The following is a 7,180-nucleotide window of genomic DNA, read 5'->3' as shown; positions in this document are numbered from 1 at the left end:
GTTTTGATGTTTGCAAATATCTTGTTCTTTCCAGGAGAAAATTTGTTTCCTTTACTAAGTCTGAAATAGTAGAAGTTTTGGGTCTGAATTTATATGCTTCTTCAGAAGATAAATTTCATCATGCCACATGTAGCTATGAACAAAAAAAACCCTGTGAATTTTTAGGAACCATCAAGGAAGTCTGTCAGATAACTGATGGCAAAGTTTTGATAAAGTCTAAATAGGGAGATTTGTTAATTCAAAGTAGGTATGCTAAAGAAAGCATACAGCTACATTTTTCTGTTGGGAGTTGTTAGGAACGTGTGTGGCAATGCGTTTGGGCTGCTCTGCTGCTCTTACATTCTGATTTATCATGACCAGGGGTTCTTGGAAATAACAAGTATGATCTGCTGCACTATGACAGTGTTGACTGTTGGAAGGTGTTTGCATGGACACACAGCCTTGTTTTGGTCTGTAGCTCCCTAAAATAATTTTAATTGAAAAGTGTCTTTAAAACTAATATGGTCTTGATCTCAAATAGGTCTCATTTCTCATACAGTAAATATAAATTGATTCCTGTAATATACTCTAAGTAATAGTTGCAGTTGGTGAGGAAATCTTTATTGAAATGCTTGCTGTTGAATTGCCTGCCTGAGCTTTTGGATAAAATTCCACAGTAGAATGTTCAAAATGCTCCTCTAGAGGAATATGCTGGTTTGTTTTGGTTTTTGTTTAAATGTCAGTGTTTACTAATGAAATCTGAAGTAACATGCAGTATCTTACTTGGTATTTTCATCTTGGATTTTAGACAGAATACATTCAAGCTTTATGAAACTGTAAAACAGCCTTTATGGGCTCCATGTGTTAGTTTTATCAAAGGCTATATGTTGTTTGTATCATTATCATACCAGAAAGCACTTTGTGCCTGAGAAAGGTTTGCGTATTTATTCATCCTTTCTGACCCTTAAGCAATGTAAGTTATTTACAGCACTATGCACTCCAACTGCAGTTCTACAGGTGCTGGACAATCCTCTCAATAGGCCTACTGCCTGTATTCCCCAGGAAAAAAATGCTTTTAGGGCAAAACTTCTTCCCAGAGGCAAATATAAATGTTTTTGGTATGGTGTCTTCTCCCAAATGGCTGAGACTGACTTGTAACCTGTTTGCTGAATGTACTCATACACATGACTGGGCTCACTAAGTGCCTCAAGAAAAGCTTTTGTGTTTCTTCCAGAAGTCTCTTTCTCATATATTTTATGGAAAGATTAGACTCTTGAGTTTGCAGCCTCTGGTAAAACTTTAAAACTTCAGCTTTTTTTTTTTTAAGTGGTCGAAGTAACTTCTTTCAGTCACTTATTTGTAATAGTGCATTTTTCCTGATTCTCGAGCTAAAGGAGAATCTCTTTCTCCTCTTCATTGTTTGCGTATGTGCCTATGCTTGTGCCAGGGTAATGCTGCTGCATTTTCAAAATTATTCTATTTTATTTTAAAAAAAGCCTTAGGATGAAATCTTGCCAGTCCTTTTCCTACTTATTTGAAAGGGGAAAAAAATCCTAAGCCATGTCTCATTTGCTCTTGTCTATGCAGGCTGTAAGTTCTTACTAAAATACATTGAAAAGCTTGGAAATAACCAGTTAAGGCCTCTAATCTTATGGTCCTAGCTAAACATTAAGAATTCGAAAAGTTTTACTTCTGTGGGTTTATTTAACATGTGTCATTATTTATTTAATTCCATATACACTAGAAAGGGATGGTGTTTATCTGGTAGGTATTTCCTGTTTAGCTCATTTGGAAGAGGACTGCGTGTCTATGGCAACACATATAAATCTGTAATATGTAACATCTTCTAGCTAGGTGGCACCATATGTCAACACACTTTGTGAGTTCCCATTAGTTTGAATATTTCTGATGCTGCCATTGAAACAGAGTCAAATTTCCCAGGGTGTTTTGTAAAACCAACCCGGAGTTTCTATAAAAAATTGAGAAAACAAATTGCATTTGTTCTAAATGCACTGAAAGATTTCAAGGAAACACTGAAGACTGATTTGCAATTTATTTTTTTCCTCTACTACTGCTGTATCAAAACCTGTGTTTCAGGTAAGAGATATCTCCTTACTTCTGTTCTTCCACAGGATAGAAATACATCAATGAAAATGAAGAATGTTCTAAATAACTGTGATTAATTTTTTACTTTTTTGGATATCTCATCAATCTCATGTTTTAGCACAACCATCTTCAGTGGCAGCGAAGGGAACGTTGAGACTGTATTGCACACATTTCAAAGATCTTTGTAAACAAGAGTTCAGCATGAAACAACTTTCTTCCACTGTCTGAGACACACAAGTATAGGGACAGAATTTGCATGAAAATATTAGGGAAAAATAATAATAAATCTTTCTAATGTGTCTCCCTTGCTCTTTATTAAAAAAAAAAAAGGCACTGAGGTGTTTTTACAGTCATGTAGTTCTTTTGCAACAAACGTGGGTAGTGCCCTTCCCAAATCTTCGTTCGCAAAGCCTAGCCATGATGAGTTCTTTTGCTTTCTGGCAGATGAATTGCTACGATGAGAGATTAATGCAGATGAGACCTGAACAGCTGACCAACAGAAATAACCTGATGTCTCCACCCCTACATTCCAGAGTGAATGGTTGGTCCTCACCGGGCCACTCCTTTTTGTATTTGTTGCTTTACTGCTTTTTATCTACCTGGCTATGATAGGATTTGGAGTCTACACACCATTACTGCCACAGGGACGGAAACATGCTGTTTTTTCTGGTTTGTTTTTCTTTACTAACCTTCTACCATCCTTCTTGAATTTTGTTTTACTATGAGTGCTAATCTGTTTCCAATTAAGGGGAGGGGACAAAAAACCCACCCGCCTCACTAATTATGCTACCAGTGAGGGCTAGGGCATTTCCAAAGGGATGACATTTATTCCCAGTGAGTTTAAACCCCCAGTTGAATGTTGTGGAACTCAGTTGAAGTAGATTATTTGGGTTTATGTTGGTTCCCATCTTGCAGGAGGGCATGTGTGTATGTAACTCGGTTTTTGTAAATATTAATTAGGTTTTGAAAGATCCTTTAACTTAGGTGGTGACTGGAAGAAAAGGGTCAGGGGGCAGGAGATGGAGAAGAGCCACAGTTGTTTGGAAATAGGAGGCAATGACTCGCAGTTGAATGATTTTTTTCCTAGACTGATCAAAAATTACTATAAATCACAGAAAATATCCTCCTACAGAGAAATGTTGGTATGTCTTTGAACTTGTAAAACAGACTTTTTTTTGGGTCTTTTTTAAATCACAAATCCTTCGGATACTGAAAAAATAATATGCTATAGGAAGAAAGTACATCTTTACATGAATTTAAAAGTATTCTTCACTGTGCCCACCTCCACTACATATTCTATAGCCCAGCTCACAGTGCAGGGAAGAAACAAATTCTAAGCAACTGTTGTCCCATCAGATGACTGCAGGTGAGGAGTTGTTATCCTCACCAGAAATCTGCAAGGAGGCAGGGCAGAATGATGTTGCTCTTCCACATACTGGATAAAGGAAACAAATACACAAAACCAAACTCCATGCAATCTCCATGACTGCCCGTGATGGTCCCAGTCTCTCTACTCATGAATGTTGGTGTATCCTACAGTGTTACCGTACATGGTACCTACAGTGGTATCATACACTGGTTGTTCTGGGCTGCCATTATGTGCTTGGAGTGCACTCGGTGCTGCTTTGCAGGAGTAACATGTGACAGTGCAGGTGTGCTGCCATTGTAACTAGGGATTTATTAGTGGGAATAGAACACTGGATGAAACATTATTTATGCTTAGTACTTTGGCTCATGAAGGATTTGAACGGATACTATTTTTGCAAGGAAAGACCCCTCAGAAGCAGCTCTGAAAAGCAGAAAGCCCATCGCTCTATTTACCTATGGTGCTCTCAGTCCATCATTGCAGGATTAAAAACTGGTGAGTCTGTTGTGGAATTATGAACTAACACTAACTTGGTTTTTAGAAGGGTCAGCTTGGATAAGATGAAACACCTTGTTTTGTGTTAGGTTTGCTTGTTCTTTGTCAATTCAGTATATTACAGAGCACAGTCTGGAGTTCTACATTATACCCAAAGAAGACTCTTTTCCTTTTATATGGAAGAGGGAGAAAGTTTAGCAGCCTAATGAGAAAGAAAACACTGATAGGCAGTGTTTCATTCACTTTTTTATGTACAAAACATTGATTGTTGCTAGGAAATGGTAGGGTGTCAATGGAGCACTCTCATGACAGCACTGTAATTCTTGTTGAAACAGAGGTTGAGTAGTCAGCATAGCTGTAGGTCTAATGACTAAGTTTTTTTGCAATGTGTTTAAGAAAATAGTCTATTAATTGTCTCTCTTCTTCTACTTCTTTTGAAAATGAAAGACAACTTTAACATACAGGGAAAAACCACAGTGCTGATAAATATCATGTCCTTATAGGTGAGTAATTAACAGCCTTGCTGAAGCTCTGATGTGCCTGCAGTCCTGTATTTTCAATTATGTGTATCCTCTGTATTATCAGCTGAGGACTTGCACTTTAACTATGTTGTGTCCCATGACCATTTACAATGCAGGAGAGATATAGGAAAGGAAGACAGACCTGGAAACCCATTTCTTGCTCAGGAATTCTTGAAAGAGATGACAGATGAGGTTGTCCATTCAGAGGACCTCCCATTTATCTCTCTCTGGAGGAGGAGATAGGTCTGAGCTATGAAGACTTGAAGAATCATACGAACTGTTATGAAGCCTGATATTGATGCCATTTTCAAAATATAGTTGGTACATACCAAAGCTGTTGAATGTAGTAAGAGTTTTTGATTCTAACACTAGCAAAAGTATAAAAGGCAGCCAAAACAGACATTTCTCACCTATTTGCCAAAGTGTTTCTATGTTCTAGCTGACAGAGGATTTAAATACAAGAAGTATTTGTACTTCTTTTATCCTAAATTTCTGCCTCTTAACAAATGTTTGAAGAGGGAAAGTCCTGAAACTTCTGTATCTTTGCATTGGTCCTTTCCGAATTAGATTTCACCAGCTTAGCTGCTCTTTTGTTTTTGATGAAGAATGACTTTGCCTAAACATCATAGGAAATATTGCATTTGGACACACAATGAGACTTCCTGGACTGGTGAAGAAAACACACCTTCCCATTGTCCTTGTGTTGTGTCAGCGAGCAGTCATTCTCTTCAAAATATTGGTAATTGCTGTCATGGTAACAAAACAAAAACATGGTGTGGCAACTATTTTCAGCATTGCACATGTGATACCTCTTCTGGCTGTAAAACACTTCAGTTTTCAACCAGGGCAAGAGGTGTCCTCTAGTTCAAGCCTAGCATGGATTGTTTTTTCTGAACAATGGTCCAGGTGTGTGCGGGGAGTTGTAGTGCTTTGTTTTGTTTTATTTTTTGCTTTGTGTTGTTTGTTGGGCTTCTCTCAGGCAGATGGGCAGCAGGTTTGGAGGTGGGAGGGGAATGACAGGCCAACTAGTATAGAGTGATCAACTTGTTACTAGTAGCTATTTGCCCTACTCCTGAACGCCTCTGCAACTAACTGGGGTGGGGTTGACACTGAAATTGTGGGGGCTTGGGCAATAACCAGCCTTTGTGTTCTTTAGCACAGGAAAAACCAAGCAACAAAGTACTACAGGAGCTTCACAGGATTTTAAAATAAAAATAATAATAGTAGCACTCCTGGAGCCATGCAAATCTTCAAGTACATTTTTTTAAATGTCTTTTGATCTTATCTTTAGCTTGGTTGTGGAAGAAATATTGCATTCAAGCTTTTAAGTTTAGGTAAGCTGAGTGTTGAATGGATGTAATATAACAAAGCTAACTCCAGCTGCTTTTAATTTCATGTATATATTTGGTTTATAGAGAGAAAATTGGAAAATTTTCTATATTCCATGCTGTTAGTATGCGTGGTATTTGATTTAAAAATTTATATGTACCAGGCTCATTCTTTAAAATATTAAGCAAAATGAAATGATGATTATATTTATTATGCAGTTGGGTTTTTTAAGATTCATGTTTGTCTTTTTTTCTTCAACTGAAGAATACTAATCTAATAAAGAAAAAATATAATATTCTATCAAATGTCCACTGGCAAGATTTGTATGAACTGCAAAACATTTGAAATTGATATCTTATGTATTCTGTACACGGCTTGATTTTTTTTTTCTGCTAACATGGTGGACAAAATCCTCAGCACAGTGAAGATGATTAGACTTAAGTGGAGGCAAAATTTGCAGCAGATATCTAGAATTCTCTTTTCTATTCTATGTGTTGCCTAACTATGAACAGTAAGAGGAAAGTGGTCAAAAGACTTTGAAAACATCTAAGATGTTGTATCAGGAGCCTGCGATAGGGGAAACAGGTCAGGATATGCTTTGCTCATTTAGTTTGACTCATTTTTCTTGAGAGCAACCAGACGATGTTTCTTTCTCACTGCTTAACCTCTGTCTTAGAAGAGCATTAGTAATAAAAATCTGTAGGTTGACCATTATTTAAAGGATTGATATTTGAAAAAATCAAACAACGAGTTGTGTAGATCAGTAAGAATGTAAAAGTAATTGATGGTGTTATAAAAAATGTAGGTAGGGGAAGAGAGAAGAGAAAAAATAGTAACTATTTTGGTAAAATAATAGTGGACAATTGCCCCCTTCTGCCATGATGTGCAAAGGCAGAGCTGAAACTATTTTATTGGAATTTATGTTTTGACACTTGGAAGTAAAATGGTGATTACTCAAATTTGTTTGAGATCTTGTGGATTTATATATTTCCTTGGACATGTTTAGACCTCTCTCCTTTGGGTAGTGTGCCTTTTGCTGCATATTGTACATTTAGCCAAACTGAGTGGGCACTACAGAGTGTAGAGAAAGCTGGTTCCGTTTCTAGGTCAGCTGTTTGTCAGTTCAGTTAATCCACGTAAATGGCTCTGAAGTTAAATATCTGCATCCTTAATTGGGTGTATGTAGGGTTGCATATACTCTGGACAACAAACTGCACTCTCCTTATCAGGCACAAACAGGTTCTACCTTTTGAAAGTAGTGGCAGATCTTCCATTTAATACTTTTTCTTACCATTATATACTAAATGAAGTGCTAACAAAGGTTCTTCTTTTGTGCTCTGAAGCTTGTAATATTTTTGAAGGTCTTGGGTTGTTGTTCTTTTCC

Source organism: Neopelma chrysocephalum, unplaced genomic scaffold (assembly GCF_003984885.1).
Source record: "Neopelma chrysocephalum unplaced genomic scaffold, ASM398488v2 Primary Assembly neopelma1_26, whole genome shotgun sequence".
In the NCBI taxonomy this organism is placed as follows: domain Eukaryota; kingdom Metazoa; phylum Chordata; class Aves; order Passeriformes; family Pipridae; genus Neopelma; species Neopelma chrysocephalum.
This window is presented reverse-complemented; position numbering follows the sequence as displayed.